Here is a 24,588-nt window from a genome sequence, read left to right as displayed (position 1 = left end):
TGAAAAGGTTATATATACACATTTATGCTTATGAAAGCAGTATATTGAATGAAAATAAAACACGTATTCTGATCAAAATGCAATTTTTTCTTCCAACAACCCAGTAAAAACTCATTCAATTGTGAGTAATATTCCCTTGTTTCCAGATAAAAACTCAAATAGGCCTATGACTTTTCTGCTCAATCTTTTCCCATAATAAAAAAATCCTAACTTTACCTAAATCAAATCTCTCCTAGCTTAGAGTGGGAAGTTGCAATGCAGAAGCTCCTTCTGCTAGTCTCTTCTTGCCCTGATCATGCTCTCCCTAACTCCCTAATTTTGGAAGGTCCGGGTCAAAGGAGTGGGGGAGTTAAGGGATAAGACACTTCTTGATTAACTTAGTGCTGTCTTGGGTCTGGCCCTGAGGCCTGGCAGATAGTTAAAGTGGACCATCTTACCTCCTGGGATGCTTCAATGGGCCATCTCTTCTGTTGTTCCTTTGACCCAGCAGATGTAGCTCCAGTCCCTGTAGGGACAGAAGTTTAGGTTGCTAACTGGGACTCTTTCTTCAACCGTTGGGCATCCTACAGTAGATCTCCTGCTTGTTTCTGCTTAGGTTTCCACACACCTCTATGAAGCCCCACTGTAAAAGAACCGAGATGATACCATGCCAACTCTCCCTCTTGATGGCCCACATCCATCTACAGAAACACTTATGCAATGCTTGCTCTGACAATCTCTGGAAGTGTAGACCAATCTGGGAACGAAGAGACAGGGGAAGGAGGGGATTTATTTTGCACTTTTTGTCTTTTGTACTGACTACATGTATTATCTATTCAAAAATAATGAAAAAAGTCTATTAAAAAAGCAAGCCATAGACTGGTAGAAAACATGTGTAACTCATAGATCAGTCAAATGACGTTTACCCAGAATATATAAAGAACTCTTATAAGTCAATAGTAGAAAGACAAACAAACCAATAGAAAAAATGGGCAATATATTTGAATAGACACTTCATATAGAAGATATATAAATGCCCAATAAACACATGAATAAATGCTCAACTTCATTAATCATTAGGGAAATGTAAATTAAAACCATGACAAGATAACGCTGAACACCAATTGTAATGTCTAAATATAAAAAGAATGGCAACACTGAGTTGGAGAAGATGTGGAACAACTAAAACTTTCATACACTGCTGGTGGAAATGTATATAGTACAACTGCTTTGGATGATAGTTTATAGATTTCTTAAAATGTTAAACATTTGCCATATGACCCAGCTATTCCACTCCTAGGTATTTAACCAAAAAAAAGAGAAAATTTATGTCCAAAAATCTGTGCATGAATGATTATAGCAGCTTTATTCATAATACCTCAAAACTAGAAACATTCCAAAGGCATATAAACAGGTGAATGGATAAATAAAATGTTCTATAGCCATAAAATGGAATGATACTCAGCAATACAATGGAATAAGTACTAATATACACAACATAGATGAATCTCAAGATCATTACGCTGAGTAAAAGGAGCCTGACAAAAACAAGAACATACCATAGGATTAGATTTATTTAAAACTCCAAAAAGGCAAGCTAACCTATAATGATAAACAGGAAATCAATGGTTACCTGGAGGCAGGGGTAAAAGGAGAGATGAATTGCAAAGAGGCACAAGGAAACACTTTGGAGTAATAGAAACATGCAGTATCCTGATTTCACAGGTACATAATTATGTCAAAACTCATCACACTGTACACTTTAAATATGCACAATACATTTTATGTAAATTATAGCTCAATAAATTTTTTGTTGAAAAAAAGGCACAAAATTCTCTTTGGGAAAAGAAAATCTACTGGATAACCTATATTTTAAGAGAAATTTACTGTTTATCAAATATATTTTAAATCAATTGTCACACAGACTCTACCTCACAAAGCTGAAAATAAGAACTGGGTAGGTTTTATCCCTTTTTTTTTTTTTTAATATGAGAAAATTAAGGCTTGGGGAAGTACGACATCTTCCCAGTGTACATGTAAAGCAAGTGGTTGAGATGTGGTTTGAATTCAGTTCATTGCTCTTTGCACTTCACAATGCTCCCTAATGAAGTAGGTCTTTATTAAACAATGGATGGAAAGAGTCTACTTTCCATCATAACTGTAATTATTACCTATATTAATTCCACCCTCATCACAATCTGAGCAAATCCTTATCAAGAATACTGGGTCCCCAGGCCTGTCTGTTTGGTTGAAATACACTCTTCTTGATTTCCAGTGTTTTCAAACATCTAAATTGACATGTATGATAAATATACATATCCTGAAAATCTTTACTGATAATATATACTGTCCTGATGAAGACAGTTCTTTTCCTACATATTCTATACCAAAAAGCAAAATGCAGAACAGTGCACACTATAAAATATTATTTGTGTAAATAAAATATACGTATAAAAAGTTTAAGTAACCCAAATGTCCATCAATGGATGAACACATAAACAAAATGTGGTAGATACATACAATGGAATATTATTCAACCTTAAAAAGGAAGGAAATCCTGTCACATGCTACAACATGGATGAACCTTGAGGATATTAACAAGCCAGTCACAAAAGGACAAATACTGTATGATTCCACTTATGAGGTATCTGAAGTAGTCTAATTCATAGAAACAGAAAGTAGAATGGTGGTTACCATGAGCCAGGGAGAGAAGAGAAAGAGGAGTTATTGTTCAATGGGTACAAAGTTTCAGTTTTGCAAGATGAAAAAGTTCTGGAGATAGGTTGCACAACAATGTAAATACACTTAACAGTACTGAACTGTACATTTAGAAAAGTTAAGATGGTAAATTTTATGCTGTGTTTTTTATCACGATTAAAATAAAAAATTAGTGTTTAAAAATTAATGTTTAAAATAAAAAATAAAAAAGAATTAGAACACTCTCCATCTGGAAAGTTATACCCATGGGTACTACCTCTTGTTTATCTCATCTGTGGGGCTTCCTACTTCTTGAAGAATTTTAGTAATGTATGTTTCAAGAAAATTATCTATGTCATTGAGATGTTCAAATTAAAAGCATCGAGTTGTACATGACTTCTGTATAATTCTGCAAATCTCCTCAAGATTTCAGTTATATTCCTTTTCTCATTTTTAATTTTGTGGATTTTCTCCCTCTCTTATTTTTATTAGGCTAGGATTTTGTCCCCTTACCCTTTTTTTTAAGAAAAAGTATTTGGATTTGCATAGTCGATTCCACTGGGTTTCTTTTTTCTAGTTCATTAATATCTGCTTCTAAATCTCTTAATTCTTTCATCACGTTTTCCTTATATTTATGTTGTTCTAACTTTGGAAGTTGAACGTTTAATAAAATAAACTTTGTAAAGCTATGAATTTTCCTCTGATTAAAGCTCAGCAATACTTCTTAGATTTAGACACATAATACTGTCATTATTATTATTTTCTTAAGTATTCTGGAATTGTGGCTTTTGGTTCCCTCCTCAAACCAAGAGTTATTTAAAAATAATGTTTTGCATTTTCTAAGTATGTGGAAGGTTTCCATTTGTACATCTATTATTAATTGCAAATATTACTGAATGATGTACTATGTATGCTTTTTGGAATCGGGCTTTACATTGTGGCCAATATGTGATTACATTTTTAATGTCCAATAGGTACTATAAAATAAGATATAGTTCTTTAAGATAAAGAATTTTACATGAATTGATTACTTTATTAATCAAAATAATTAGATCCTCTAAATTATTTTATACATTTTCTGTTTTTATCTGTCATAGAGATAAAGATATGTTACAGTCCCATTTACCATTGGCATGCTGTCAGCTTCTCCTTGTATCCGGCAGTATTCAATTATTATATTTGAATGGATCTTATTTTGTGCAAAGGGTTCATAAATGTTACACTTTTACTGTACTTAATTTTTTCACTCTTTACCAGTACTGTCAAATTGAACTGAGATGATGGAAATGTTCTCTGTCAGTGCTGTCCAATATGCTGGCTATTGAGCACTTGAGCACATGTGGCTACTGAGCACTTGAAATGCAGCTAGTATTACTGAGGAACAGAATTTCTAAATTTAATTTTATTTTAATCAGATTAAATTTAAAATCAAATAGCCACGTGTAGCTAGTGACTGCCCTATTAGACAGAGCAATGTTACATTAATAATGAACAGCCTCATCTTATGAATGTGGTTGCTTTAGATTCCACTTTGTCTATTAATATTATGCTTTTTTTCTGTTTGGATTTTCTGACATATATATCATCCTACTTTTCACCTTTAAGAATCACTTTTAGATTTGTCTTTTGAGGTTCATATATAACAACCTATGTATATAGCATTCTATTTTAAATTGATGGTCGCTTAAGTTCGAGCTTGTTCTAAAAGCACTACATTTTTACTCCCCCTCCTATGTTTTATGTTTTTGAGGCCATATTTTCCCATCTTTTTATTTTGTGGATCTCTTAACTGATTATTGTACATATAGATGATTTTACTAGTTTTGTCTTTTAACCTTCCTACTAGTTATATAGGTGGTTGATACTAGACGCATCTTTTGTAAACCACAAAAACTGTGGTTTACAAGTTGAATCTTGTTTCCTAATGCAATATTAGAACTTTTGTCCTATGATAGGAATGTTTAGCTCACACACCTTGATTGGCATTGCTTGGTCTTACTTCTGTTGTCATATTTGAATTATGCTTTCTTCCCTATTTCCTTTTTTTATACAGATTTTCTTTGATTTTTTTTCTGCTTTAGTAATTTGGCGAGTATACTTTCTGCTTCTAATTCTATAAGAGGTTACTCTTAAATTTAAAATAATTAAATCTATAGTTCTCCTTGAAACAGTATCTCCTAATTCCTCCTGCACCTTCCTACCCCATCCCCTTATCTCCCAGGTAATGGTGTAACAGCATGAGATTTTAGACTTAGTTTTATATTTTCAATGTTTAAAATGATATCTATTTTTTCAATGATTATTGATATTTGTGTTATGTTTTAATAATATTATCTATAACATTTTTAGAATAATTCTATGTTTAAATGGATTCAATATATCTATCAATCCTTTTATACCATAGTCCACATTCTTAAGATCTTTATTTTTTCATTTTTTTCCTGTTGCTTTGAGTATCTATTTTGAGTTGCCCCCTCTTTTTCCAAGGATTCTACAGAAGGTATATTTTCTGAGTCCTTGCATTTCTGAAGGTGTCTTTATGTTGCATTGTCAGGGTAGAGAATGCCTTGGTCAAAATATTTTTCTATCAAAAATGCAAATGCTGCTCCATTGTCTTATGACATTTATTGTTATGCTGAAATCTAGGGTTATCTCATTTTCTTTTAATTTAGAGGTGGCCTGTTTATTTTTGTTTTTTGTTGTTTCTTTTTTTTTTTAACTGGGTATCTGTAGAATTTTTTTCTTTATCCTTGAAATTCAAGACATTCGCCAGGATTATTTAGATGTTAGTCACATCTTACTAGTCTGACTGGTACCTGGTGATCACTTTTGATCTGCAGATTCAGCCATTTTTTCATTTCAGATATGTTTTCTTCTATTATTGCTTCTATTGCATTCATTCTTGTCTCTTCAGATACCTAGATTAGCCACATGTTGATTCTCCATTCACTGGTCCATTATTGATTTTCTCATTATTTTTATCTCCTTATTCTTTTTCTCTGCATTCTAGGAGAGCTTAAGGTTGCACCAAGAATTCCTGATTTTATTTTCCACATTCTCAAACCTGAACACTATTGCTAATGTATTTTTTACGTGCTAGTATCATAATTTTTTTTTGTTGAAAGTTGACTATTTTTGATCTACAAAAAAAAACAGCAATGTTAAAACAGGTTTAAATTAATACAAGAATAGTTATTGCAGTACCAATGGTGATGGCAACAAACTGGAAGTACAATAAATGCCCGCTAGTATGGAAATGATTGAATAAACTGTGGTATATTCATATCATAAGCTACTATGCTGCCATTAAGAGAACTGTGGAAATTTCACCAACTCCACTAGGCACTGATTAATAAACAAAAGATTTAAAAAAGGTATAACATGATAACCAATTTTATAAAACAATGATGAAACAAAACCTGTGTGTGTGTGTGTGCGTGTGTGTGTGTGTGTGTGTTTGAATCAGTTTAAGTGAATCTAGAGATATGTATAGAAGGACAGATGTACACCAGGCTGTTAACTTCGGTTATCTTGGGAGAGTGGAATGAAAAGAGAAGAGAGGAGGGACAAGTCCTTCAAAACGTGCCCTTAACAATAAAGAAATCATTAGACTATGATACCATCTATGACAAGTAACATACGTATATGTGTATACACATAATGAGCCACAAAAAATGATGGTCATTCCAAAGTGGTTATCTCAGGGTGGCGGAATTTTAAATGCTTCTAACTTTCTTCCTTCTTCCTCCATCCCAAAACACATACACACACACACACACCATTAAAAAGCCACAAATATCACACTCACACCTCCAAATATATATAACCTAAACTAGTTCCCAGTTCAGTAATGTAGGAGCCTAAAATTAATGAAGAGGAAGCCAGAGCCATAAGCAACACTGGCAAAGGAACTTTGTCTCTGTTTCCTCTGTCTGTTTAGTGAAATTTCTCCAGCCACTGCCAAACTCAGAACAGCTCCCTTCACAATATGATGGTCTCTACCTCATAGAGTCCTGCTAACTTCCTTTTTAGCCCTGGCTCTTCCAAGCTAGGGAGAGATTGTGGGGTCCAGGATTTTTTCTATTTTTTGTGAGGCTGGGATTCTCTCTCTGAGTGGGAAGTTGCAGGACATCTTCCAACATCTTGTTTTGTTTTGTGTTTTTTTGTGGTTTTCTTTTTCAATTTGACTCTATCTTAACTACTCCTTCCTTTTTACATGTCAGACTAAGACAGATTTTCTACATTTTTTTAAAATTTCCTCAGTCCTTCCAGAATATCCCTATTTCTTAAACTCAGTCTCTCTTACTTCTTTACTTCTAAGCTCCATTTATTTAAAGTCCACCTTACCTATCTGGAATCCTAGCCTCCATTTAGCCTTTCTAGGCAGTAATTCTGGTATTCTTGCTACCAAGATGTTGAATATTCCATTTCACAGGACCTGAGATAACCAACCAATCTCAATGCCTTGAGATTGCCATGGCCCTTGAACCACATTTAAACTAATAACAAAGCTTTAAAAGCCTCTACTCATCTTTTATATAGGCCCCCTGAGCCCTCAGCATCACATCCTTCCACCCCATCAATGTTTTATGGAATCTAAATTAAAGGCTGTTTTCAAACTCTTAATTGTAAATCATTACTTTCAATTTTCATAATGACTGATACCAAATTTAGCTTCTGGGCATTTCTTAGGCTGTCCCTAGTTGGAGAAAGGCAAGGGCTGTTTAAACCTATAATCTTAGTTTCAATCCACACTCTATAATTTTCTGGAATGACGGCTCTGACAAGAAAATGCCTGGAAAGACACCAACTTCTGGGTCTCACAACTCTGCAAAAGGCGCTTGTTGACAGATTTTGACAAAAGGGCCCCATTGAGTGCACATTGGGGCAAGTTTCCATATGAATCATACATCCTCCTTTTTGGCCCCAGTTTTTTCAAATGAGGGCTTCTGTGCACTATCTAACCCTCATCTTTCACCTCAGTGGCATTGGTCCCTCAATCATAGAACACTAGCAGACAAAGAAACACTTTTGTTCAAATTCAACTGCACTTGCACAGTAGAGATCTGTTGCTTACTGGGCTCTAGCACAGGAGAGTTATAGTGAGAAACTTTCTGGAAGTGATCCAAACAGACTCTAACTAGCTGGGATCAGTTCAAATCATTTCAAGCTAAACTGGTCATCACAAAGTATTGGCAGTCCTGACCAATTCATGACTCAGCAAGGTAGCAGCTACATAGGATGAACAGAGTTAAGGTAAGCCATGTTACGAAGAAAGAGAGTGAATTAGCAAGGTCCTAAAAACCTCTCCTTCTCCCATCCCCAAATAAAAATCTGTCCCTCACAGACCTGTCAAGATTCTTAAAATTCACACCATAGGAATTACTCTTTTAGGTTAAGGGTATTGAATATCTTTGCCAAAATTTAATTGGGCAACCCAGAAAAAGTAACTCAAATCATTACAAAAAGCCTCAGGGTCCTAAAGGGATTTATTCGCCATACTAGGCAGTTTCCTAGAAAAACCTAATAACAACACCTCATTTGTAAAAGGCTTTATAACCTAAACATTGTTACTTTACATGTTCATATCACACAAATCACATAGGCAAAAAGGACATATTATTATCCTTGTTATTTGGTAAGAAAATAGAGACTCATAGAGGTAAGGTGACTCCATCCAGCTAGCAACTGACATCTGCACTAAGAGTGGGTCAAAAGACAGAGAAAAATTGACAGAAGAGAAGGGATCTGGAAAGATCCTGAACACTGGGGGACAGAATAGGGTGTGGCCCCATAGTGGCAGACACTAAGCAACCTGAGAACACTGAGTAACTGAGCTTTGGCTCAGTTAGAGTGGGAGGTGGATGTGTAGACAAAGACGACAGACTTTTCCTACTCCACAACTTTGCAGAAAGTTGGCTTTGTCAGTGGCCTTAGAGTATGCACATCACCTTTCAAGGATATTTCTAAAACATAGCAAAGCATTGGGTCTGTCAGTGTCCAAAAATAAAATAAAGTAACACAAATCTACTCTACTGAGAATTAAGCAACATGGGTTCTGATCCTGGTTCCACTAATTACTAGCTGCATGACCATTTGTGTGTTTTTCCATCCATCTCTTTGAACATTGGCAAAAGAAATGTAGCCATAGAGAATTAAAAAAGCCAGAGGACTTAGGACAAGAAAACTGAGGTTTCTTTCAAGGTTCAACAAAAGCATTCACTATATGCCATGCACTAATCTAGTTTCTGGGGATATAGAGGTGAACACAACACGTAAGGCCCCGGTTCATACCAAACTTGCATTCTAGTGGTAGAGAAGACAGATAATAATAAAACAAGCCAACAATAAGAAATATATTTGATAGTGATATGTGCTCTACAGAAAATAGGTTCTGAGTTCTGACTGCAAAAACCTGGGGCAGATGACTTTTCTCTGTGCCTCAATTTCCTCATCTTTAAAAGAGTGCTAATAACTCATGCAAAGCCAACTACACAGATTTGCTATAAGGATCAAATGAAAGTATGGATTGGAAAGCTCATTGTATAACGCAAATGCTTTACATAATCTTTACTAAAGAGGAAGGAAAATCTTCTGACCACTTCGCTGTTGTAACCAAGCAAAGAAACTGAGTATGCCAGAGATTCTGTTGTTTCCAAAGACCAGGTATAAAGGGGCATGTTCGATAACAACATCTAAAACAAGACCAATCAAGACAGACCAAAATGTTCTCCTCAGTGGGCAACTAGAACTGAGAGTTGGAAGAAAGTGAATTGAGACTCCAACTAAATTAGAGAAAATTCTCATTTCACATATTTGTTTTTTATTGCTAAAATTGGTAGGACATGCAAAAGCTAAAATTGAGACAATACCATTGAGTAGCCTCAAAGCCTTCAACTACAATAAAGGCCAAAGCCCTCTTGATTTCTTTAAATCAAATTTATATCATGCAGACACCAAAACTGAGTGCTCCCTACCACTGCTGGAACCAGAGAACTGAGCCTGGTAAGAGGAGACACAGACAAGAGAGTTTAGATGTATAGAAGGAGGTTGGCATCATAGGTACACGCTTTGTAAAGAAGTTAGAACCCACAGTTGAGGAGTGCTAGATGCCAAATGGAGAGAAGGAACACCAAAAACAAACTTTCAGGCCTACCCTACTGGGACAGTACTGGTCAGAAGCTTAGCAACTTTCTAGAAGACCAGTTACTTAAGTCTATTCTCACTTCTACAAGTAACTTCCTATAGCAATGGTTCTCAACCTTGTCTGCACATGACAATCCTCTGGTATATTTTAAAAGAAGTCAATGTCCACACCGACCCTCAAAGATCAGATTTAATTACTCTATGGCATGGTCTAGGCATTATTATTCTTTTTTATTGTTCCCAAAAGATTCTAATGTGCAGCCAGGTTGAGAACAACTGTATCTACAACTGGCTTAAATGGCCACTTTTGATTTGAACAGCACTTCTCACTACTTGTGTTCTTTTAGCTCTTCATTTGCTAGTGGTATCCAACAGGTCACAAGTTAGGTGACAGAAAAAAGGGGGCATTTCATATTTACCCATAAAAATCCCTTAACCTCTCTCCTCTGCTCCTCTGTGATGGCCCCCTGCAGTTTGTATCTCTATCAGAGCATGCATATCACTGGGAGCTGAATATGGCACTTCTCCATCCAAGACCAGAGAATGTGGCTTAGTTGTCCATCTCTCACCGTATGCCAACAGGGATACAACCTAGTACTTTCAGAGTCAGTGTTGGACCCAATTCTTACCTTGTAGATGAGACAGTGGGGCAAGGGGAGTAGGTGGGAGGAGAAGGAAAGAATCTAAACAAAGAAAGAGGAAGAGAGAAGGGAAAACGAAGGTAAAAATAAAAATGGTTTGCTCCCATTCCAAAACAGAAGTAAAGCCATCACAAAGAAAGAATTTTTAGAGCTGGAAAAGACCTTAAAGATATCTAATCCAGTTTCTCAAAGAGTGATCCTTAAACCATATAGATCCTTTGAGGTGCTTCTTAATATGAAGATTCCTGGGCCTCACCTAAACTTATTGAATCAAAGCATAAAGAAATGGAGGATGATCAAAAATTTGAATTTTTAACACACTCCTTTGCATAGTTCTTATGAAGTTTGAGAACTCCTAGTCTAAATTCCCTCATTTTTCAATAAGGAAACCAAGGCCAATTTGCTTAAGGTCATAATGCTAATTAATGGCAGAGACGGGACTTGAACCTAGGTTTCCAACTCACAGTCTAGTGCCAGTTCTACTATCCTATGCAGGTGTTGCCAGTGCTGCCAGTGCCAAGGAACATGAACATCAAGATGCATTCTGCTTATTCCAGAACAAGTCCCTATCCAGTGTCACATTTCCTCAGACATCCTGTACTTATTTGTCAAAATACATCTCTGATTAAAAATAACAACAGCAGCAAAAACAACAGCAGCAAGAAAACCTCCATGCAAAGGCAGCAATGACTGATAATGTTGCAAAGTGTTGCCCTTCCCAGGACTATTTACATAATCGACTAAATTCCCTAAAGCAGCAATATCCCAACCACTCAAGTCACGACTCTAAAATGACAGAAATGCAGGCATCAAATGAACCATAGGCGAGTTTGTGGAGCAGGAAGTTATCTTTCTTGGTTTCTCTCAACTTTTGTTATGCATAAAGCTAGTCCTGATTTGCAATAATTTTAAAGATAGCAATATTTTTGTCATTATCATCTCCTGGGGACTCTACGAGTCACATATCTAACATCTTCTTCAGTAGTATTGTGGATTGCTCTATGGTCACCTCAGAAGGCGTTTCTCCAATACCTTTCCTGAAGTGGCCATCTGGTACTGAGAAAGCATTTCTAACTAGATTTATGGCTCTTGAACTCAGTTAGTTGATCCATCCATCTGATTACAATTTTATATTATGCAAGATTGGATGCCTTAGGGCTCTGGTGGCCCAGGAATTTCTAATTGGCATCTGCTGAGATTGACATTCCATTACCTGCTGGAGCACATGTATCTGAATAACCTTCATGCATTGACATAAACTAGGAATGAAGGACTGGCTGTGGCATTTGGACACATTAAAAACATGTGGGGCTTGGGATTTTGTTCAGAGACCACAACAAAGAATTAGGAGGTTCACAAGTACATGTCTCCACCCCTACCCAACATCTGAACATTGCAGTAAAACATTCCAACAACCTAGAGAAACACACAATTTTGTAACCATCCAAAAGATGAAAATACATGGAGTAAAATATTATATAAATCAGTTATATTATTGTGAAACATACATTCCACTTCTATTTGTTCTGTAACTATATAAACATTACAAATTTTTTGTTATGATTGAAAATTGAAATGCAAATAAACTATGAGTACCACGTCGTGGAAAAGTCTATTACCATGACAGAACGTACACCTCAAATGTGTTTAAGTGGAGTACAACCTCTATTCAAAGGTGAGTTGTCCTATAGCTGGCAAAGAAGCATTTATTGAGCACTTGCTACATGAAGAATTAAAAGCCTGGGCCCTTAGCCTAGAGCTATTTATAAACTACTTTGGGAGACACAACATGCAAAATGAAATTACATGAAAGAAAAAAGTCAGCAGAGCAGCTAGTGTGACCTGTAGGCAATACTCAACAGTCCCCAACAAGATTCTCTCTTGCTCTCTAACACACACACACACACAACCAGCTAGTGTTATAATTCAAAGAGCAAAGGTTGAAGCAGGCCATTTGGATAAATTATGTTTTGACACCACACTCAATTTTCTAAACATTTCCACATTGTTTCCAGAGGCTATAAGGTATATTTTGTGAAGTAATCCTGGAGACATTCCCACACTGGCTTTTAATGGTGCCTGAAATTTCCACCACCAGTAAAACTTCAAGACAATGATTCTCATCTTATTTGAGTGCAAGGGACATATTGAAATCTGTATGAGGAGAGGGCATGATATTATAATCTATTGAAAAAAATACTTCCGGTAGTGATTATGAGCTCTAGAGTATGGCTGCCTGAGTTAATACCACTGAATCCATATCACTTCCTATCTGTGTGGATTCCCTTAAATCCACTCAAGTCAAGCTTTTGCCCTAGCCGCTTCACAAAACTGCTCTCGCCAAGGTCAAGAACAATCTCTATGTTGCTAAACCCAACAGTAAATTGTCAGTCCTCACTTTATTTGACTATCAGCAGTATTTACCGTTATATCTCTCCAACTCGAAACATGTTCTTTACCTGGACTTCAGGTCAACACACTCCTGGTTTTCCTCCTACCTCAGTGACTTTTCCTTCTTAGATTCCCTTTTTGGTTCTTCTTCCTCTTCCCAGTCTCTACATGCTTGAATGCCCCAGGACTCAGTTATGAAATTTTTTCTCTCCTTCTATACTCACTCTTGCTGATCTCCTTCTATACTTCTATACTCACTCTGCTGATCAGTCTCATGGCATCTAATCACTGATGTCTTCCAAATTTATAATTCCAGCTAGTGCACCTCCCCTGAATTCCATATGTATATATGCAACCACTTCCATAATACCTCCCACTTGGCTTTCTAAAACCTAACACATCCAAAACCAAACTCTGGTGCTTCCCTCTCAAACCTGCTCCTCCCACGATCTCCCCCATCTCAATTGTTGACAACTCCCTTCCAATTCCTCAGGCCAAAAACTTTGGTGTCATTTCCAGCTCCTATTTTTCTCTCTCATATACCATTCCATTTGGTTAGCAAATTCCACTGGTCTACCTTAATACTATTTCCAAATTTCAACCACTTCTCAAGATCTCTACCACCACCACCCTGATCTAAGCTACCATCATCTCTTACATGAATTATTTATGATAGCCTCCTAACTTATCTTTCTGTTTTTGTCACTGCCCCCCTCCCCCATGGTTTGTTCTCAACACAGCAGCTAGGGGTCCTATTAAAATGTAAGTTAGATCATATTCCTCCTCAGCTCAAAACCCTCCGATGACTGTCTCACTCAGAGTAAAAGCTAAAATCTTTACAATGGCCTACAAAGAGGCTTCAGCCCTCACTATCATCCCTCTGACCTTATCTCCTACTACTCTCCACCTGACTCACTCCACTCTAACTACGGTGGTCTTGCTCTTCCTTGAATAATCTGATCAAGATTCCACCTCAGCTTCTTTGTACCTGTTGTTCACTCTACATGGAAAACTCTTACCCTACATATCTACATAGCTCCTTCCCTCAATTATTTCTGGTTTTGCTCAAATGTAATTATCAGTGAGGCCTAGCCTAGCCCTATTTAATACTGTAACCATACCCTCCATGCCAGCCTTGGATACACCTTCCCTCAATTATTTTCCTCCAACATACTATAAGTTTGTTTTTTCTGTTTATTGTCTATCTCCAGATGCATACACCAGAATGTAAGCTAAATTAGGGAATGAACTATCATCTGCTTTGTTCACTGTCATATCCCCAGCACCTAGAATTATTCCTGGAAGTTAGAAAGCACTCAGTGCATATATTTAGTGGATGAGTAAATTACTTTAGGTAAGTGATATAAACTCTCTGTGCCAGAGTTGAGTCATCTGTAAAATGAGGAAGATGCTACCTACCTCATCAAGCTGCAGTGAGGATTAAATGAGTAAGTACATGTAAGGCACTTGGCAAAGTAAACAGCACACAATAAGCATGTAATATTTGTAGCTATTACTATTACTATTATTGATTAAGAGGATATGAATGAGTACAGAAAAGGAGGACAGAAAGACACGGGCCAGGGACTTTGAAATCCAGGCCCCTGGTATCTAGGGAGGGAAAGTCGGGTTTGGTGGGGGACACAGTACAACTAAGACCTCATTGGAGACTTTAGGGAATGTGTGGGATTTTCACAAAGAAAGTACATGTGATACGATATGATATGATATATGACATGATATATGATATATGAAATATGATGTGATATGATACAATCCTCCTCAAGGTGGCCCTGAGTGTGTCCTTGGGCCCACATTTCCCTTTGGGTTCTAACATCAAAAAGTTACTGATTGGAGGAGAAGTCAAGATGGCGGCGTAAGCAGACTCGGAACTCACCTCCTCCCATGGACACAGGCAATTTACAACTACTCGTGGAAAAATTACCCGTGAGAGGAACTCCTGCAACAACGGACAATTCTACTTGAGGTAGAAGAGGCAGAGACACCCTTCTGGAGAGGAAAAATGCCGCCTTCACAAGCCGCCAGCTTCAAGGCCACCGGGAGCCACCCAAAGATACGCAGCCCTCCCTGGAGGCGCGGGGCCCTGAGACGGGGAGCGCTCCCGCTGTGGGCATTTTGTGTACCCAGCACAATCGAGACAAGCGGCAAAATATCTGACTTTTCCGGCTACTAAAACATTGGGGAGTATCCCCAGAAACCTGGTTCACAAAGGAACTAAAACCGGCTCTTAAAGGGCCCATGCACAAACTCACACGTTTCAGAAAGCAACCTAAAATCACCAGAAAGAAAGGTGCACAGTGGTTTGGTGAAAAGAGACTCACCTAATACGCCCTGAGTGCATCTCGGTGAGGGGTGAGACCTCTCCAGGGACTGGGACATTGGCGGCGGCCATTGTTGTGGCCTGGTGAGGGCGTGCTGACACAGACGCCATTGGAGTTCTCCCTGAGGCCTGCTAACCCAGAGTCTGCCCCACCCGCTAGAGCACTGAGTTAATCCAGCTCAGCCAGGGCAGGCAGCCCACCCTAGAGACTGGCCCCACCCAACAACAGGCCCTCGGGCAACTTGTGGGCCTAGATAGATTGGTGACTGGATTCTCTGCAGCCTGGCAACTGAGCCGACTTTAGCGGGGCAGGGTGTGCACAAGGAGTGGGTAGAGAGTGTGGGGCGGTGGTGGAGTGTGTGGGGTTCCCGCCGTGGAGAGACTGGGTCCGCTTCGGGAGGTCGGGGCGTACACAGGGGGGAGGACTGTGTTGACTGTGTGTGTGGACCTGTGGGCAGCAGGGCTTGTCAGCTGCAGAAGACTTGTGCTTCTCAAAGACCCACATAGGGGGTTTGCCCCACCTTCCAAAGCCTGAAACAATTGGGTGCTCCTGTGCCTGAGGCCAGCCCCACACAGCTGCAATCCTCAGAGAGCTGACAAGAGACCTAATAGGCTAGAGGCTTAGAGCAATTGTAAGGCCCTGAGCATAAGAACCTGCCATGCTGGGAGCCTACACACTTAAAAGAAATACTGCAACACAAATGTGGTATTAGAACTTGCAGCCAACTGTGCTGGGTCACCCAACATCTGATAGAGAGACTGAAGGGCCCACAACAACTACAAGCAGCTGAGCATTACAACAGCTGGCCAGGAGCATAACTCGGCCTCCCTGGGCGCCTACAGGGAGAGCAAACAGGCCACAACAGAAGGACACACGTAGCCCATATAGGGGTCTCCCCTGGAACATTGAGAACTGAAGGAAGCACACTGCAGGCCTCCTAAGGCATCACTTACATAAGGTCACCTATCCAAGAGCAGGAGACGTACCTGACCTACCTAATACGTAGACACAAGCACAGGGAAAGAGGCAACATGAGGAGGCAAAAGAATACATTCCAAGTAAGGGAACAGGACAAAACCCCAGAAACGGAACTAAGTGAAACAGAAATGAGCAACCTACCAGACAGAGAGTTCAAACTAAGAGTGTTAAGGATGCTCACTGATCTGGGGAGAAGAATAGATGAACTCAGTGAGAATGTCAACAAAGAAATGGAAGATATAAAAAAGAACCAATCAGAAATGAAGAATACAATACTGGAAATGAAAAATTCACTAGAGGGACTCAAAAGCAGAGTAGAGGATGCAGAAGAACGGATGTGTGAGCTGGACGAAAGACTAGAAGAAATTACCCAAGCTGAACAGGTAAAAGAGAAAAGAATTAAAAAGAGTGAGGACAGTCTAAGGGACCTCTGGGAGAACATCAAGCACACTAACATCCGTGTTATAGGTGTCCCGGAAGGAGAAGAGCGAGACAAGGGGGCACAGAATCTATTTCAAGAAATAATAGATGAAAACCTCCCTAACCTAAGGAAGGAAACAGACATCCAGGTAGAGGAAGCACAGAGAGCCCCAAACAAGATAAACCCAAAGAGGCCCACTCCAAGACATGTCATAATCAAAATGTCCAGAATTAAAGAGAGAATCCTAAAAGCCGCAAGAGAATGTCAAGTTACATACAAAGGAAACCCCATAAGGCTATCAGCTGACTTCTCAGCAGAAACCTTACAGCCTAGAAGAGAATGGCACAATATATTTAAAGTGCTAAAAGGAAAAAACTTACAGCCAAGAATACTCTACCCAGCAAGGTTATCATTCAAAATGGAAGGAGAGATCAAAAATTTCCCAGACAAGCAAAAATTAAAGGAGTTTGTCACCAAGAAACCAGTGCTACAAGAAATGTTAAAGGGACTGATTTAAGGGGAAAAGAGAAGACCACAAATAGGAAAAATTATCTATTTCCATGATAAGAACATAATGAATACAAATGCACAAAAAAGAGGTTAGATATGATATCAAAAACATAAAAGGAGGGAGGAGGGGAGTTAAAGAGTATAGCTTTCAGACAGAGGTCAAACTAAAGTGACCATCAATTCTGTATAGAAGAAGTAAGGAACAGAGAAGGACTACTAAAACATTGACGAAAAAAAAAAAGTTAAAAAATGGCAGTAAGTACATACTTATCAAGAGCTACTTTAAACGTCAATGGACTAAATGCTCCAATTAAAAGGCATAGGGTGGCAGACGGGATGAAAAAACAAGACCCATATATATGCTGCATACAAGAGACACATTTCAGACCTAAAGACACTCACAAACTGAAAGTGAAGGGATGGAAAAAGATTCGCCACGCAAATGGCAATGAAAAGAAAGCTGGGGTAGCAGTACTCATATCAGACAAAATAGACTTTAAAACAAAAACTGTAAAAAGAGACAAAGAAGGGCATTACATAATGATCAAGGGAACAATCCAACAAGAGGATATAACACTTGTAAATATCTACACACCCAATGTAGGTGCACATAAATATATAAAACAATTATTAACAGACATAAAAAGAGAAATAGACAGTAACACAATAATAGTAGGGGACTTTAACACTCCGCTTACACCAATGGATAGATCATTCAAACAGAAGATCAATAAGGAAACATTGGCCTTAAACGACACACTACAACAGATGGACCTAGTAGATATATACAGAGCATTCCATCCAAAAACCGAAGGATACACGTTCTTTTCAAATGCACATGGAACATTCTCCACGACTGATCACATATTAGGCCACAAAACAAGTCTCTATAAATTTAAGAAGATTGAAATAATACCAAGCATCTTTTCTGACCACAAAGGTATGAAACGAGAAATCAACTATAGGAAGAAAATCAGAAAAACCGCAAATATGTGGAGATTAAACAAAATGCTACTGAACAACGACTGGGTTAATGAAGAAATCAAAGAAGAACTCAAAAAATACCTGGAGACAAATGAAAATGAAAATACGACATACCAGAATTTATGGGATACAGCAAAAGCAGTTCTAAGAGGGAAGTTTACAGCGATACAAACCTATCTCAAAAAACAAGAAAAATCTCAAATAAACAATCTAATAATGCACCTAAAGGAACTGGAAAAAGAAGAACAAACAAAGCCCAAATTCAGTAGAAGAAGGGAAATCATAAAAATCAGAGCAGAAATAAATGAAATAGAGACCAAAAAACAATAGAAAAAATTAATAAAACCAAGAGCTGGTTCCTTGAAAAGATAAACAAAATTGACAAACCTGTAGCTAGACTCAGCAAGAAAAAAAGAGAGAAGGCACAAATAAGTAAAATCAGAAATGAAAGAGGAGAGGTTAAAACAGACACCTCAGAAATACAAAAGATTATAAGAGAATACTATGAAAAGCTATATGCCAACCAATTCGACAATCTGGAAGAAACGGATAAATTCTTAGAATCATACAACCTTCCAAAACTGGATCAAGAAGAAGTACAGATTTTGAATAGACCAATCACCAGTAAGGAGATCGAAACAGTAATCACAAACCTCCCCAAAAATAAAAGTCCAGAACCAGACGGCTTCCCTGGTGAATTCTACCAAACATTGAAAGAAGACTTAATACCTATCCTTCTCAAACTCTTCCAAAATATTGAGGAGGGGGGGAAGCTCCCTAACTCATTCTACGAAGCTGACATTACCCTGATACCAAAACCAGACAAGGACAACACAAAAAAAGAAAATTACAGGCCAATATCACTGATGAACATAGATGCAAAAATCCTCAACAAAATACTAGCAAATTGCATACAACAATACGTTAAAAAGATTATACACCATGATCAAGGGGGATTTATTCCAGGGATGCAGGGATGGTTTAACATCCGCAAATCAATCAACGTAATACACCACATTAATAAAATGAAGAATAAAAATCACATGATCATCTCAATAGATGCAGAGAAAGCATTTAACAAGATACAGCATCCATTTATGATAAAAACTCTCAATAAAATGGGGATAGAAGGAAAGTACCTCAACATAATAAAGACCATATATGAGAAACCCACAGCTAATATCATCCTCAATGGTGAAAAACTGAAAGCTATCCCTCTAAGAACAGGAACCAGACAAGGATGCCCACTGTCACCACTCCTATTTAACATAGTACTGGAAGTCCTAGCCAGAGCAATCAGGCAAGAGAAAGAAATAAAAGGGATCCAAATTGGAAAGGAAGAAGTGAAACTGTCACTATTTGCAGATGACATGATTTTATATATAGAAAACCCTAAAGAATCCACCAGAAAACTTTTAGAAATTACAAATGAATTTGGTAAAGTTGCAGGATACAAAATCAACATACAAAAATCAGTTGCATTTCTATACACTAACAACAATGCAGTAGAAATAGAAATTAAGAATACATTCCCATTTACAATTGCAACAAAAAGAATAAAATACCTAGGAATAAACTTAACCAAAGAGGTGAAAGGTCTGTACACTGAAAACTATAAAACATTTCTGAAAGTAATTGAAGAAGACACAAAGAAATGGAAAGATATTCCATGCTCTTGGATTGGAAGAATTAACATAGTTAAGATGTCCTTACTTCCTAAAGTAATCTATAGACTCAATGCAATCCCTATCAAAGTTCCAACAACATTTTTCACAGAAATAGAACAAAGAATCCTAAAATTTATATGGAACAACAAAAGACCCCGAATAGCTAAAGGAATCCTGAGAAAAAAGAACAAAGCTGGAGGTATCGCACTCCCTGATTTCAAAATATACTACAAAGCTATAGTAACCAAAACAGCATGGGACTGGCACAAAAACAGACACACAGATCGATGGAATAGAATCGAAAGCCCAGAAATAAACCCACACGTCTATGGACAGCTAATCTTTGACAAAGGAGCCAAGAACATCCAATGGGGAAAAGAAAGTCTCTTCAACAAATGGTGTTGGGCAAACTGGAGAGCCACATGCAAAAAAATGAAAGTAGACCCTTACCTTACACCATACACAAATATTAACTCCAAATGGATTAAAGACTTGAATGTAAGACCTGAAACTGTGAAACTTCTAGAATTAAACACAGGCAGTACGCTCTTCGACATCGGTCTTAGCAACATCTTTTCAAGCACCATGTCTGACCGGGCAAGAGAAACAATAGAAAAAATAAACAAATGGGACTACATCAAACTAAAAAGCTTCTGCACAGCAAAGGAAACCATCAACAAAACGAAAAGACAACCTAACAATTGGGAGAAGATATTTGCAAACCATACATCTGATAAGGGCTTAACCTCCAAAATATATAAAGAACTCATTCATCTCAACAACAAAAAAACTACGTACCCAATTAAAAAATGGGCAAAAGACCTGGACATTTCTCCAAAGAAGATATTCAGATGGCCAACAGACACATGAAAAGATGTTCAAATTCACTAACTATCAGGGAAATGCAAATCAAAACTACAATCAGATATCACCTCACGCCCGTCAGAATGGCTATAGTTAACCAGACAGGAAACAGCAAGTGTTGGAGAGCATGTGGAGAGAAGGGAACTCTCATACACTGCTGGTGGGAGTGCAAACTGGTGCAGCCATTATGGAAAACAGTATGGAGATTCCTGAAAAAATCAAGGATAGAACTACCATATGATCCAGCTATTCCACTGTTGGGTATTTATCCAAAGAACTTGAAAACACCAATTTGTAAAGGTACATGCACCCCTGTGTTCATTGCAGTGTTATTCACAATAGCCAAGACTTGGAAGCAACCTAAGTGCCCATCAAGGGACGAATGAATAAAGAAGCTGTGGTGTATATACACAATGGAATACTACTCAGCCATAAGAAATGATTAAATCCAGCCATTTGTGACAACATGGATGGACATTGAGGGTATAATGCAAAGTTAAATAAGTCAGAGGGAGAAGGTCAGATACTGTATGATTTCCTTCATTAAGTAGTAGATAATAACAACAATAAACAAACACATAGGGACAGAGATTGGATTGGTGGTTACCAGAGGGGAAGAGGGGAGGGAGGAGGGTGAAAGGGATAATTCGGTACATGTGTGTGGTGATGGGTTGTAACTAGTATTTGGGTGGTGAACATGATGTAATCTATGCAGAAATAGAAGTATAATGATGTACACCTGAAATTTTTACAATGTTACTGCAATAAACAAAAAATTTAAAAAAAAATGTTGCTGATTAAGTATCCTAGCTGTTCCTATGGGTAAGCTGAGGTTCCTGATGATGCTGACACCCAGGAAACAAGCAAAGTGCTTGCTCTAGCTCTCTACAAATCACCAAAGAAATGTCACATGTTAATTTGCAACTAGAGATGGGGCAAATTTCTATAAGGAAAAGAGGCATAATTTTCAAATAGCAAAAAGTTATTAGAGGCCAGGAGTAAAATTTTAAGAATTTAGAAACATGTGAGTGATAGCCTTTTTGAGGCATTCTGCCCTCCTTAAGTTTAGTGTTTAAATAAAACCTTAAATTATGCTTTGCAGATTTTGACAGTGTTAGTTGAGAATTTGGATATTTTCTTCCTGTTTTACTATGCTGGGAAAGGGGCCATGGGCATTTCTCTTTCAGCACCTAAAAACATTTCTATGAAAAATTCATCAACCATTAATTTGTTTCAATGACTCATTTAGCTTTTCAATTCCAAGGCTGTACCTGCTGCCATGTTCTAAAGAAAACACTTTGAGGTGATTTTCCTCTCCCTGCTAAAGGGCAAGCATGATCTGAGCTAACCACTGAAACACTTCATCACAATTTTAAAAGGAATAGAGTGTTCAGAAAGAATACACAGTAGTGAACACATTGAGACACCACCAAAGTCCTCCCTCAGGGGAGAGGGCCTGGGTCACCAGGTAAGTAACCAAGACCAGCAGAGGTGCTAACTAAGCTTGAGGGAAATCAGAATTGACAGTGGAGGAGGGAGATGATGAGTATCAGTTGTAGCCTGAGATCATCTACAGTCGTGGGAGCTGTAATTTTTCCCACTAACCTGCCTTTTCTAAGTTCCCTCCAAGAAGACAGGTCTATAGAATACTGGAAAATCTGCAACCAAAACATATTTGAAGAATTGGTTCTGGCCGGCCCCGTGGCTTAGCGGTTAAGTGCGCACGCTCTGCTGCTGGTGGCCCAGGTTCAGATCCCGGGCGCGCACCGACGCACTGCTTCTCTGGCCATGCTGAGGCTGCGTCCCACATACAGCAACTAGAAGGATGTGTAACTATGACGTACAGCTATCTTCTGGGGCTTTGGGGGAAAAAAAAGGAGGAGGATTGGCAATAGATGTTAGCTCAGAGCCGGTCTTCTTCAGCAAAAAGAGGAGGATTGGCATGGATGTTAGCTCAGGGCTGATCTTCCTCGGGGAAAAAAAAAAAAAGAATTGGTTCTAAGCTGGTGAAGGGTAGAGATTGCAATGCACTGCTCAGATCCCGCTCCAGTGAATTATCTACTGTTCCAGTTGCTGGAACAACTTTGGCAGGCATCCTTTAGCTACTAGACCCCTCAGAGATCACCTCAACTGCAGAGAGCCATCTTCCCCAAAGTCATGATTCTTCGTGGGGAAGCCTACGTCCAATGACTGATTGATGGGGTGGTATAAATGCCTGGCCATTCTGGCCCAACTCAGGAAAACTCTGAAGGACCTTTTTTAGCTCCAGATTTCTCTTTGGGGTTAGCTAAGGCTACTGTCGAGCCTGTAGCTCAAATTCTCCCTCTGTCCACTCCTGCTTCCTTCCTTCTCCTTCTACAGGTATTAATCCCAAGTGTATTTCCTAAAGAAATATTCTATAGTGTTTAATGCCATCTCAGAATCTGTTTCCTAGGGAACCCAACCCATGACAACACAGGCAATGATATAAGAAAGGACCAATGCATTATAGTTCATTAAACAGTCATTCAATTAATACTCATTGAGGGTCTATTATATACCAAGCACTTTTTCTAGGTATCAGGGATGCGTCACTGAACAAGACAGATCAAGTTCCTGCTCTCATGGAGTCTATATTTTAGTGAATGGACAGAGGTAATGGACAAATGAACAAATTAATAAACAACAATATTTCAAACAGTGACAAATATTTTGAGAAAAAAAGGTAAAGTGGCATGATATAAACTGAATTGGAGGTACGGCTAGTTTAGATTGTGTTGTCACAAATGGCCTCAATGAGAAAGTGACATATGAGCCTGACTGCCATACAAACATACAGTAAGCGCATTCCAGGCAAAGGGAACGACAAGTGGAAAGGTCTTACTGTGCAAACGAACTAGGCATGTTCTTGAAAATGAAAGATCAATGTGGCTGGACATAACGGGAAAGTAACAAGAAACAAAGGTGGAGAGGTGGGCAGGGGCCAAATTATGGTAAGGAGTTTGTGTTTCATTCTATCTATATTCAGAAATTATTAGAGTGTTTCAAGCAAGGCAATGATATTATCTGATTTATATGTTTAAAAAGTAACTCTAGCCACGGTGAAGAGAAAAAATTATAAAAGAAGAATGAAAATGGGAAAATCAATAAAAAGTCTAGTGCAGAAGTCCAGAGTTAGGGAGAATGGTAGCTTGGATTCGGTGGCAAGAATGGAGGTGAAGAAAGCTACATAGATTCTAGATATATTTTAGAGCTACAGCAACAAAGCTTGCTGATGAATTCGATACAAGGGGTAAGGGAGGGAGGCCTTAGAGAGGATTCCTGAGTTTTGACTTGAGACTCTGAATTATAGTTCATTGGTTTTTTCCTCCACTCGAACACATATTGAGCACCTTCTATGTATCAAACACTATGCTGAATGCTGAAGAGGTCAAACTGATGAATCACGTGTGGCCCCCAAATTCAAAGAGTTCAGAAATAAGATATAGGATACATGTATATATGGCTATAAAGTAAGGGAGGAAGTGGTAAATGCCAAAGAAATACATTTTTTATTGTTCTCTACTTGCGTTATGCATATTAATCTTTTTCCTCTAACACATATGTGCACTTACTATGGAGCTAGGCAATTATTTTGTGCTAAAGAAATACATATTAGCTGCTGGTTAATCCAGAAACTCTCCCCAGAATATTTATAAGTGCCCCACTATTTAAAAAATTGAAGTAATTAACTATTTTGTATTTGCCATGAAATGGTTTAAGAATCTCAGTGCCAAATTTGTGTTCTGTCTAAAAGTGGGGGAAATGGATTGTTTTGTCTTGACCAAGGAGAGTCTATTCAGAAAAATCAGTGCCACTAGTTCAAACAGTTTATTATTGACCATAGCAGAGACTAGTTCTTCTCCAATATCCTTTCTCAACGTCCTTCTTAGAAATATAACCTCTAGGTTTTAGCTGGAGACATGGCCATCATGAAGAAAGACTATATT

The sequence above is a fragment of the Diceros bicornis genome, chromosome X, assembly GCF_020826845.1.
Source record: "Diceros bicornis minor isolate mBicDic1 chromosome X, mDicBic1.mat.cur, whole genome shotgun sequence".
NCBI lineage: Eukaryota > Metazoa > Chordata > Mammalia > Perissodactyla > Rhinocerotidae > Diceros > Diceros bicornis.
This window is presented reverse-complemented; position numbering follows the sequence as displayed.